General features: G+C 45.2%; 1 protein-coding gene across 1 annotated transcript in view; it reads left to right on the plus strand.

Moving 5' to 3' along the window:
* The first annotated feature begins 3,419 nt into the window (after positions 1–3,419).
* Positions 3,420–12,926, plus strand: part of NALCN (sodium leak channel, non-selective) — a 245,834-nt gene continuing 236,327 nt past the window's right edge. The window contains exon 1 of the mRNA XM_075045904.1: positions 3,420–3,806. The gene's annotated coding sequence lies outside the window, so the exon portion shown is untranslated. The remainder of the gene's footprint in view (positions 3,807–12,926) is intronic.

The following is a 12,926-nucleotide window of genomic DNA, read 5'->3' on the forward strand; positions in this document are numbered from 1 at the left end:
TCCAGGCAACAGCAACCATCTCACGTGGTTTCAATGCTCTGTTTTGCACTGGGTCCTGCTGCTTGTTATCAAACCAAAAATGAAGGAGAGAGAAATTAAGAAAAAGGAAGGGCAGGGGAACACCATTTTTGCCCCTCTTCTGACTACTCAGTACTTTTCAAAAGCAAACCAAAGACATAGTTAGTTGTAGACCTAGGATCCTCCTTAAGGTTTGAAATTTTGAAAGCCATACTCCACGTCCTTTATTCTGGTTCATCAGTGTTGACACGGGTCACAGACATTCAAGAATGACAGTTTTGTAATCCATCCCAACCCAAATTACTCATGAATATTAACCGATCTCTTGCAGTCGTTCGTCTGACGTTGCTCCATGACCATTTCTGTTATGGTTACACGCTTCAGAGCGAGCCCACCTCTCAGCCTGAGCCACACAGAGCAGACAGATGGGAGAAAGCCGGGCTCCTGGGCTGGTTTGAAACATGCGGAGCCCTGGCAAGACCGGGGTGCTGCTCAGAGTGTGCAGAGCAGGACTTCAGACTAAGGGAGAACTTCGTGGTAACCGCCATTAAGATGACTAAGGACTTTGGACACCCTGGGGCTAGACAGCAACAAAGCAGGAATAGAGCAGGTATTGACTTGTATCCTATGCCTAAATGATTAAATCTTCCTTTGGGTCTGAAGTTTAATTCTGAATTTTTAAATGACATTTTGTGACCTTTTTGAAAAGCTCAAGCATCATTTCAAAATGAATATTTCATGAATTCTGTTACTCATTATGGCATATCTGAAATCTGATCAAGCAGTGCATTCTTTCCTAAGTGGTAAATCAAATTTCAACAATGGCATTTCCAATAAGCTCAGCTCCTTGGGATGTTTTTAAAATTTGTTTACATTACTCTCCAACTCCTTAACAGATACTTATGGAAAGTAAGGACAGAGAGCTACAAATTAAGCTCAAATAAATTCAGAAAAAAAAAATCCATAATTTCACTATTTCTAATGTGGCTTTACCTCTTTTCAGCCACAGTAGGATAATTAAAATACACATATCGCTGTGCAAACACTTGTATTTATACAGATGCCAGCAAACTGGAGAGTAGCAATTGGATTTTATAAGACTGAACAGTTGATCCCCAACCTGTGTTGGGGACCTACTAGTGTTTTCCCTTCTTAACTCTTGCTCTTCCTCACTGAAAATGGGGAAGATGAGGATGTTCCTTACTTGCCTGCTTTGGTGCACTCTAGAAACGCTTCATTCTAATATTTACCCTTTTGATTGCTTGAGTTAACTGCACTCCAGAAAAAAAAAAAAACCACAACCAAACCCAAAACCAGGGCTTGAGAGCTACCCAAATTCCGCAACAAAACTAAGTAGATGCTTTGCATTCCCTCTTTTTCTTCAGGACCTACTGAGCGAGCAGGTGTAATGGAAGATGCTATTATTTTTCCTTTGTGCATAGGCAGGTACATCAAGGTATCAAGGGCTAAACCCTTCTTCCAGCATTAGTGCCATCTGATGCAGGTCGTGCTGATGGACAGGATGTCCAAGAGAATCCAACCTTCTGCTGAAAGTGTGGATCCCCGTTAGTAGCCTGCAGTTCACAGAGGCTCAGTATGGGCAGGTAGAGCAAAACTTAACACTGTGTTAGCAAATATGATACCAGGTAAAAGTAGAAGTTTGAAGTACATAGGGAAATATGTATTCTGTAATACAAACCACATGTAAGGAAATTAATCCCTTTTTATGTAGCACTTGTTAAATGCTATCTAAAATGTTGAGCCCCCCTCCAGCATGTGAAAGATGTTAATATGAGAGTTTGGTGGCAGACCACCAAGGTGGTTGGGGCTGAAGCATTTGCCCCATGAGGAGAGGCTGAAGGAGCTGGGCTTGTTCAGCCTGGAGAAGGGAATGGCTTTGGGGGAACCTAAGAGCAGTCTGCCAGGCTCTATGAGGAAGCTGTCGTCAAGACGAGGGTGCATAGCAGGAGGAGGAGGAGAGACAATGGACAAGAGAGGGTCCGACTGCGTGTGGGGAAAAAATCCTTCACCGTGAGGACAGTCAAGCACTGGAACAGGTTGCCCAGGGAGGCTGCGCAGTCTCCGTCTTGGGAGGTTTTCAAGCCCCAACTGGATAAAGCCCTAGGCAAGCCGGTGTTATCGCATGGCTGGTGTGATCACATAGCTGAGCCTGGTTCTGGCAGACTGGTCAGACCAGATGGCCTCCCGAGGTCCCTTCCAACCGGAATTGTTCTATCAAGAATTATTTTTCCTAGGCCAGTATACCCCCAGGAAAACTGTTGCACAAAGTCACATCTGCTGGCAAATGCTGATTTCTTTTGCTGAGATATAGCTGCAACATTTCACTGTTTGCAATGGTCAGTTTTCATTTATGAGATGCTATCACCAACAGCATAATGCTGCCTAGCAACTTATCCCAAGTAATAAAATATAACGGGGAAGAAAAAGACAAAACATGAAGAGTATTATTTGTAAGCACGTTTATTCTTAAATTGATTTGTTCCCCCCCCCCCTTTTTTTTCCCCATGAGATATCAGCTGGCTGATTGCTATCAAAGACACTAGTCTTGCAAACACTAAAATTAGGTGCTTAAATTTACTGGAATTGCTAATGCTGGTAATGCACGCACATAAGCGCTGGCAGGACTACATCCATAATCCTGAGGCCAGCTCCCTAGCTAGCTTATTAGTTTTTGTTGTAAGCGTCAAATAGATATAAATCTAGAAGAACTTAATACAATTTATGCCATATGCTTTCCTTCTGCTTTCTGGGGTATTTTGCTAAGGGTTTTGTTTTTCAAATCCTATTCCATGTCTTTAATGCCATCGTAGCAACGACTGCGTTTGCAGGATTACATCTTTAATTTTGCTAATTTTACAAGCTCCAGGTGGCTCTGGGCTCACACTATTTCCTATCAACTACTTTCATTTAAAGACAAACTATAATTTACAGAAATTTTACCTTTTTTTTTTTTTTCTCCCCAAGAAGATAAAAATACAGATTGGAACACAGCAACTTCATTTAGAGAAACTATTTTCCAAGTAGTTAGTTAGTTAGTTATATAGTCATTCATTTGTGGTAGCTCTGTGCAACAGGTGATGCTATTTTACGAATTTATTTCACCGTGGAGCTCAAGACTGAGCCTTCATTTGGCTCTTTGGTAATATGAAAATCAACCAGACCACCCAGCTGATGCTACCAGTAAAGTTAACGCTCTGCAGCAAGCAGAGAAGCGCACGAGTACCAAAAAAAAAGCTCCGAGATGCGCAACGAGAGTTTCTCACCAAAATAAGAAAACTACCCCAGTACTTGCAGGCCGTCCTGAGGGAAAACCAACCCAAACCACCTCAAAACACCTACTTTTTTGCCTGCCCAGCCTCGCCGCCGCGGGAGTCTTTGACGTGAGGCGACCACCGGCCGCCCTGGCCTCAGCCCCTGGCTCCCGGCTCGTTAAGCCGCGTTTCTTCTTCACCGGGAGGCTTTAGCAACCCGAGGGCGGTAATTTTGGGGTTTTTTTTTGTGTTTTTTTTTAACAGGCGTGTGTGCGGTCGCTGCCGTCTCCTCCTCACCTGCTCCCCCCCCCCGCCGCCGCCGTTGCCGAGAGACCGAGGGCGGCCGCCGCCGCCGGGCGGGCCTCGCCGCCCCGATCCACCGTGAGGAGGACGGCGGCGGCGACGGCGGCGTCTGAGGCAGGGCCGGCACCACCGCCCCGCCGTTAACACCTCACACGCTCGGCGGGGGCCGGCGACCGGCCCCTCCCGACCGCGCCATGAAGAGAGATGCTGGCGGTAGGTCGGCTCGGGAGCGCGGCGGGCCTCCCGCCTCCTCTTCCCCGGCGGCTCCTCAGGGAGGGGACGGGCGCGGACGAGAGGCCTTGGCCGGCTCCGCTGAGGCGAGGGGGGTGGGGGGGGAAGGCGGCGGCGGCGGCGGCTCCCTCCTCATCGCCCGCCCTTTCCCCGCGGTGGGAGGGGGAGCTCCGGGCCGGCCTCGGGGCCTGCTACCGATGGGTCTCGCCGGGGAAGGCGGGGGCAGGCCGGCGGCGGGCGGGCGGCCTCCCGCTCCCTGCGGGAGCAGGGAGCGGGAGGCCGCCCGCCCGCCGCCGGCCTGCCCCCGCCGGCCCGGACCCCTTCCACATCCCTCAGTGGGGCGAAAAAAAACCCGCCTCGCTTCGTTCCTGAGGCAGAGCGGGACCGTGGGGCGAAGAGGCCTCTTCATTTATCGCAGGCCGGGGGGGGGGCTGTGGGGAGCCGCTTCCCTGAAGGGAGAGGTTTTGTGGGTATTTTTTTGTCGTGGTTGGTATTTTAGCACTTCGGTAACGTAAGAGACGTGCTTCTAGGAAGGGTGGGGGTTTATGATGGCCTTTACGTGTAGATGTCGCTTTTAAGTCGGCTGTGATTTGGTCGGTTACCCATCGTTTGTTGTATTCTGAGTCACTCATCAGGGAATTATTTGCAGTGAGAAAATACTAACTAAATGCTGTTTGAGTCTTTTGGTTTTGTCTTAAGCATCTTCAATTTCCTGTTTAATTTCATTTTCCATCTAGTCTTTTAATTTCCTTCCACAGCAGGAACATCCCACCTGCCCTCTAAGTGACCAACAGAGAAACAGTACATATTAACAATGCACTAAGTTTTGCTGTGTAAATGACAAAGTAAAGAAACTTAAGTGGAGGGAGAAAAAAAATTACATTTCTTTGAGTTGGTGTCTCTGGCTGCTAGAAGACTCCAGCTTTCTGCAAATTCAGGCATATACCTTTGGGGACTTCTAGGAACAGCTGGGAGAATTTATTTAACTGTTTGAGCTTGATACTGTGTTTTAAAAAGAAACTTTAAGGCCATAACAATCAGCGTGTCATTGGTGGTTTAGAAATGTAGACCCATTGTCTTTTGTTTGGTGCGTCTGTTTTATTTTAATCTGAAATTTGGTCTATCACAGTTCATTCCCATTTAAGCTATACCTCCTGAAAATACAACTTGCTCTCATTTGACTTATTTCCAGCCTCTCGGCATTGCTGGTACTGTGAACACTATATAGACCTATGTGGCATTCATCGAAACCCAGGTCCTGAGTCACAGAGGTTTGAGGTCTTAAACCTTCACCACAGGAGATGAGTAGTATCAAGCTGTGTTGCAGGGAGTAATGGGCTACTGGACCAAGCTCTGGAAGAGGTGGGGAGTCTTGGGTTTTCACAGATGAGAATGTCTTCTTAAGGCATGAGTGTCTCGTGATGAGATAGAACTGTTGCTGGCTTCTAGGGATTTGGGTTTGCTCCCCACCTCCATAAGAATTTAGGAATGCAGGCAATTGTAGACAAGATTTTTGATGTGTTCGTGAGTAAAATAGAGGTGTTGCATTCACAAATTGTTCTTACTGTGTTACTAATGGAATACTTCCATGGTTGGAAAATGAGTTGGATGTCCTGTAGGTTTTGAGCATGAAATCTTCTTGGAGGTAAAGAGCAAAGTCAGCCTAATATGGGCATTATGGGCTGAATCATGTTTTATCTCCCTTTCAATCTTTTCCTGTTCTCTCTTTCTTTACCTCCATAGCCTCTTTTATTTCATTTGAAGTTTCCTGTATTGGTTAAGTGCTGATAAATGTCTTGCTTTGGGAGATACCACTCCTAGACTATGGTTGCAAACTGTCTTGGTTCTACTAGGTAATTTCTTTTTCTTTTTCCTTTATTTTCTGTGATACTTTCATTTTTCATCTGTCTCCCCCCCCCCGAGGACAGTCAAGTGGTGGAACAAGATACTCAAAGCAATTGTACAGTCTCCATCGTTGGAGGTTTTCAAGACCAGACTGGAGTAACCTGAGTAAACTGCAGATAGCCTTGTCTGATACCAGAATTGACCCTGCTTGAGCAGGAGATTGGACTAGAGACCTCCTGAGGTCCTTCCAACCTGAGTTAGCTTATGATGCTCATAGCTCAGTTTTCCATTTATTTTTTTTCCCTAAAATAAAGCCTTTGGGTTTGGCCTTTTCTTCCTGGGCCATTACATTCAATCATTGTGTTTATGAAGATGGTAGTACAGTACCAAAGGTTATGGCTGCAACTTCTAGGAAATGCCATGCAGCAATGAGAATGCGTATCGCATGTCAATTTCTTTGTTTTAAAGGAAAGATAAAGGATGAAAATGAAGACTCCTGATTTTGTTTTCAGGATTTCAAGTTTAAATTATATAGGTGTTAACTTTCATTGGCAATTCCTTAAATGATAGGTAAGAATCTGGGAAGATGATCTACAATGTTCAAATTTCTTAAACAATTATTTTAGCAAAAATTGTTGCAATGGTAAAAGAATATAACCACTGTTTATTTTAATTTTTAATGTATTTCAATTTAAATTATGAAAAGATGTGTATACAAGGTTCTAGGCACACTAGCATGTAATTAGTGGTACAACAAAATCCCAGCAACATTAAAATAACCACTTAAGCAGGCATGCTGCCAGCCATCTGCCTACAGAGAAGCTCCTTTCCACCCCTGCATCATTCTGGGAAGGATGCCCTCATCTCTTTCTTTAAAACCTGTAAACGTAGGTCTGCGGTATTCATAGCAGGTTACTGAATGTGGGGTATTTTAGAGAGAGGATGGGTTACTCCCTGAATCCTCTCAAAGAGTGACCTGCTGCTACCTGCCTCCTTGCTTTCACAGAGGGCTACAACACAGTTTCCACCTGGAGATGAGTAGACCGCAAAAGCAAATCGCAGAACACTGCTCTTGTGTTTTTTCCAGCATGATTCTTACTAAGCACTTTGCACATCTTTGTCAGCTATGGGCTCTTAAGGATTTTCATATAGACTACATTGCAATAGACTAATCTTAGGGCAGCACGTGGTGGGTAGGTGGCCCACAGTCAAAGTGAACTTTTGAAGTAATCTAGCTGTTAAACCATGCTATATATCCATAAAGGGGATATATTGCCATCAGTATATTCTCTCTATATAATTACTGTGCATTCAGTGGCCATCATTAATTTTTAGCATTTTATCAACCATTCTGACAGAGTAATGTCTAAGGGTATAATTAAATTGTAGGGCTTGGAAAGCTGTCCTTTTCTCCAGTCATGCCAGCAGCCAACACGTTGGAGGGAGACTGAGGATGCTTACCACTCTTGTGCTAAGAAGCAGCTGGTTACTTGTGCAGGGAAGTAGCCACTTCATGCTCAGATGTGTCCCTCCTTTCAGGATAGTTGGGGAGCTGGGACTGTGAAATGTGAGAATGTACCTGATCTTTACTAGACAAGTAGCTTTTGAGTACCTTGATCTCTACTTTGTATGTAAAACAAGTGGTTTGGTGGAACATGCAATGGTGTGGTCTACCAGCACCATTTAAAAAACCATCTTCAGTTGTTTTTTTCTCTTACTCAACCCAGCTTCTTAATTGAAAAATGTCAAAAAGCTAACCAATTCTATTTAAAATTATGAATTTCATTATCTGGCTGCATCATGGCACCATGTATATGCATGCATAGTTTCTTCAAAATTGTATCTTCCAGATGTTAGAAGGCTTATAGTAAAAAGGACTCGGGATATGACGTTATGTGGTAGTAGTGGTAGGCTGTGTATCTGGCTCACGTGAGACCTGCTTTTGTATGCAGTGTGATATCTGATTCTGTCTGCTGAGTAGGTCTGAACTATTTTGGCTAGGTCTGAGAGGAAGAACTTATATTTAAGACACAAATATTGTGTGAGCATTGTCCTTAGCCGATAATAAGACAAGGCACATGTCTCTGGGAGCAAAGAGCTAAAGGCTGGACACCTGTCTGTTTTCAGACTAGATGTTCTTGCATTGGCAGCCTTCAGCAATTGTTAAACCTTCCTTGATCGGTGAACCCCAGGCCTGTTTGGTTTTAATAAATACTGAAGTTTGGTCAGCTATTAGCAGTATACTGCATTAAAAATAATGAAGAGATCTTTTAGGACATTTTATCAGATACAGTAACAATACAATGCAGAGACAAAAAGTACTGAAATAAGTTTTTCCTTGAAACTAGTTATAAGTTAATAACATCCATAGTGGCACGTGCCATATGATTGTATCCATTAGAATTCTGTCTTTACCCTTCTAAAATTAAATATATCTGTACTGTCATGTATATAACTTGGTCACTTCAAATATTTTTCTACATGAAAACAAATACGGAAATGCTGTTCACCTGCATTGTCACAACCTGGGCTGGACAGACCAGGGAGGTGTCATGGTGGGTTTGGAAGTCCCTGGGGCTAAATTAAGGTGAAACAACACCAAATGATCAATTAAACGTTTTATTTATGGCAGAAGCAGCCTGAACTTGGGAGGCATAACAGTAGGTGGTGGGGTCTCCCACAACAGGAATTGGCATGAAACTACCTGTGGTGGGTTGACCCTGAGCGGATGCCAGGTGCCCACCAAAGCCGTTCTATCACTCCTCCCCACCTCAGCTGGACAGGGGAGAGAAAATATAACAAAGGGCTCGTGGGTCGAGATAAGGACAGGAGAGATTGCTTACCAATTACCAACATGGGCAAAACAGATTCAACTTGGGGAAAATTAACTCAATTCATTACCAATCAACCAGACTAGCATAATGAGAAATAAAACCAAATCTCAAAACATCTTCCTTCCACCACCACCCCCCCCCCCCCCCCCCTTCTTCCTGGGCACAACTTCACTCCCAGATTCTCTACCTACCCCCTCAGTGGTGCAGGGGGACGGGGAATGGGGTTTACAGTTAGTTCATCACACGTTATCTCTGCCGCTTCATCCTCCTCAGGGGCAGGACTCATCATGCTCTTCCCTTGCTCCAGCGTGGGGTCCCTCCCACGAGAGACAGTCCTCCACAAACTTCTCCAGCGTGGGTCCCTCCCACGGGCTGCAGTCCTTCAGGCACAGACTGCTCCAGCATGGGTCCCCCACAGGGTCACAAGTCCTGCCAGAAAACCTGCTCCAGCGTGGGCTCCTCTCTCCACAGATCCGCAGGTCCTGCCAGGAATGTGCTCCAGCGCGGGCTTCCCACAGGGTCACAGCCTCCTTTGGGCAACCCTCTGCTCCGGCGTGGGGTCCTCCCCGGGGTGCAGGTGGAGATCTGCTCCCGCATGGACCTCCCTGGGCTGCAGGGGGACAGCCTGCCTCACCAGGGTCTTCCCCACCATGGGCTGCGGGGAATCTCTGCTCCGGCGCTGGGAGCATCTCCTCCCCCTCCTTCACTGACCTTGGTGTCTGCAGGGCTGTTTCTCTTACATGTTCCCACTCCTCTCTTCTGGCTGCCATTTCTGTGAGTCCTGCAACTTTTTTTTCCTTCTTAAATCTGTTATCCCAGAGGTGCTACCACTATCGCTGATGGGCTCGGCCTTGGCCTGTGGCAGGTCCGTCTTGGAGCCGGCTGGTATTGGCTCTGTCGGACATGGGGCAAGCTCCAGCAGCTTCTCACAGAAGCCACCCCTGTAACCCCCCCGCTACCAAAACCTTGCCACACAAACCCAATACACTACCACAGTAAACAGTGTAACTCATGGTAATCATATATATCAATTCAGGGAGGACAGTAAGGCGAGCCCTCCTGTTGGGTCCTGATGTTCAGAGCAGACCCCCTTGCTTTCTAGACTCCTTCTCAGAGAGGAGTCCAGGGGTGGCTGGATCCAATCCTAGTCCCAGACTTGGTCAACAGTTTATGTCTAAAGGGATGAGGTGTGGGGATTATGGAAAAAAAAAAAAAAAGGGAGAGGCAGAGAGAGAAAAGAGAAAGACTTCACCAGTCCTGGGTCCAGCGTTGGTCCAGCCAGCCTAAAGGTCCAGTTCTGGTGGACTTGCACATGTGGGGCTTCAGTTTGTGTCCTTTTATCTCCTTGCCCCTCCTTCAGGTGGGCACTTGAACTCATTAGGCTAATTAGGTGTCATGAGCAGTTTGTGCTTTCAGAACCATTTGGAAATGGGTCGGTGGGATTGGAGGTCGTTTGGGGAGTAACTTCTCCCTCCCTGCAGGCATGACCGTTGTTTGATCTTTGGCCATGCATGGTGAGCTGCACCGCTCAGCACGTCAGAACAGGGAACTGCGCATCCTCTGGCACGGCACGGCCTCCGCACCCCGTTATTGACCGGCTTCTTCACCTGCGGTTCGTTGTTACGCAGAACTTGCCCCACCGCAATGTGGGAGACATTCACTCTTTCAGTCCCTCACACGTGGTGTTGCTATGCAGCTTTGCAAGCAAGTTCCATTTCTTCCCTCAACCGCAAAAGCCAGGCCCCGGTCTCAAACTCACAACGGGTGTTTGAGGCATTAACTCTGTCCAGTCTCTCACATGTACGTGCACCCAAAAGCAGGGATGGAAGAACGTGGGGATGGAGGGAGCAGGCAACAGAGAAACAGCGACAATTTGCTAAGAGGGAAAGGAGAGGGCTATTGAGATGTAAGAATGAGAACTTATATTTTTCCTACAACCATATAATGTATATACTGCATTAAGAGCAATTTCTTCTCTAAGGTAGCCTGTATTTTAGTTTTTTTCTTAATATATTATATGGAAAGGGGGTTTTGTCATTATGCTATGTGTATGGGTGTTCATGTCCTCTTCCTGTCACCCATTTTAGCTTGCACAGATAGTAAAAGGTTCAAAGAAAATTATTCTCTTAGAAGTGTGTGTGCTACTTTGTGTGTCCCAGCTCTTGGAAAAGTTGGAAGGGAAGTTGACATTTTCAAAGAAGGGAGAGTTGGTGTTGAAGAGAGTGCTTGTAGGTGGCCAGCCCTGGGAGGACATTCGGGCAGCGCTCACATGATCTCAGGTGACAAAGTCAAAAAGTAGTGAGAAAGAAGTGTGTTGGAAGCCAGACATTGCTGATTCCAAGGATTTGTTGGATTTTTAAACTCTCTCCATAGGTCGTAGGTAGGAATATCTGCTTTATTTTCCTATTTATTTTTCTGTGAAGTAATTTTTCAACTACCTTTTTTGTCTACCAGAGCATTTATAAGCATGTTTTCCTGACTTTGTGATAGAGATTTCTTGAGCAGATTATGCTGTATGCAGTGAGCTTTCTTTATAAACATGACACAGATTTCTCAGCTTTTGATGTTGTGTAGGATCAGAAACTTTTTAAAATTTGCCTTTTGATTTTTGTAGGAAATGCAAACTTCCATCAGGAGGAGTGTCCTGTGGTTAGTGTGGATATCACAAACTGGGATTAGACCTTCTTCAGACTTTTTTTCTCCCAAGTGCAGTTCACCAACTACTGTGCTAGCATACTTTCATTTCAGCAGAGGCTGCAAATTTAGTAGTTGATGGTGGTTTAGACAGTGTAGTCGTTGATGGTGTTTTAGACAGTGTAGTGGTTGCTGAACATACCTGCAAGTTCAGGGAGAGAGAGGAAGAGAAAAAACTGACCAAATGGCTCTGAAGGGGCTCAGTGTGTGAGCAATTTTCTATTTGGTTTTCTTCCCTTAATTTGTCTTTGCTTTTAAAAGCAGAGGAGAGGTTTAAAAGCAAAGACATTACATTCCTCCCTGAGAAGGTTGACACCTGCACTGTGGATTTTCATTGCTACTGTAAAGAAAATACTCCAAAGAAATGAAGTGGATGTAGGCCCAAAACTTCATGGTATTTTCTTGTCTCAAAACCTGCCTTTGCCTTGCACCCAATATTTCTTAAAAACTCTGTCGCTAGAAATATATCTTAGAAAATGTATTAAGCCTTTCATGTTAATAACAGGTTGTGATCAAAGAAAGACCTAATGATGTGTGTTGGAATCAATGCGGGAACTGCAGGGGTGGATTTGTAGCCGGGGTTGGGGCGGACTACAGCCTCCCCATTAGCACAGCTTGGTGTGGTGCTCACTGCGTGTCGCATGCTGGAAGGAGTTTGTGCACAGCTCCCTTCCTCCTCTTCATCTTTCAGCTGGTTCCCCCTTGCAGAAACAGGTGCAAAAAGGATTGTAGTCCAAGAGTGAAAGTGCTTTACACACAGGGCAGAGTCCCGAAGCCGCACTGGGCTTTGTGTTGTTCTACAGTAACAGCCACATATAGAAGCCTGTGTGTTCCCTGGAAAACTAAAAGTAGTGGGAACAACAAAAAAATCACATAAAAGCTTGAAAACAATTATGCTATACTTTGAATAATCTTGCTAAAGATCATTTCCAGAAGATTCTTGGCTTGTCGTCTTTATTCTGCATTTTTTTGTGGACATTTCTGCTCATTTCAAGTAGAGAAGTAAACAAGCTGGTTCTTCTATTCCATAAACATTTCCTCCCTTCCATTCGATTTATATACATGGCAATTTGTTTATTCAAGGCCACCTCTTAAAAATAAGAGTTCTGGTCTCTTCAGTCACAACATTTAAGTATGTGAACTGAATCCATTATGGACATCTAAAGTTCACGATATTTTCTGTGCCCAGATCAATTAAAAAAAGAAAAAAAAAAAAAAAAAGAGGCACTGGGTAAAAGGGTAAATGGGAATTTCATTAGAACGGTATGGCTAATCTTCCTATGCATCAGATGTATAAATAAGCAGTGCTGAGAAAAGCATAAAAACAACACAGCCTCTCTAATAGCCAGTTGATAATTATTTACTTTCATCCCCAAATGGACATAGCTTGTTATTTAGAGTGTCGTCCTGGTTTCGGCTGAGATAGAATTAATTTTCTTCTTAGTAGCTGGTACAGTGCTGTGTTTTGGATTTAGTATGAGAATAATGTTGATAACACACTGACGTTTCAGTTGTTGCTAAGTAGTGCTTATCCTAAGTCAAGGATTTTTCAGTTTCCCATGCTCTGCCAGGTGCACAAGGAGCTGGGAGGGAGCACGGCCAGGACAGCTGACCCGAACCAGCCAAAGGGATATTCCATACCATGGAACGTCGTGCTCAGTATAGAAACGGGGGGGAGTTGGCCGGGAGGGGCGGATCGCTGCTCGGGCATCGGTCAGCGGGTGGTGAG

The sequence above is a fragment of the Buteo buteo genome, chromosome 14 (genome assembly GCF_964188355.1).
Source record: "Buteo buteo chromosome 14, bButBut1.hap1.1, whole genome shotgun sequence".
Lineage (NCBI taxonomy): Eukaryota > Metazoa > Chordata > Aves > Accipitriformes > Accipitridae > Buteo > Buteo buteo.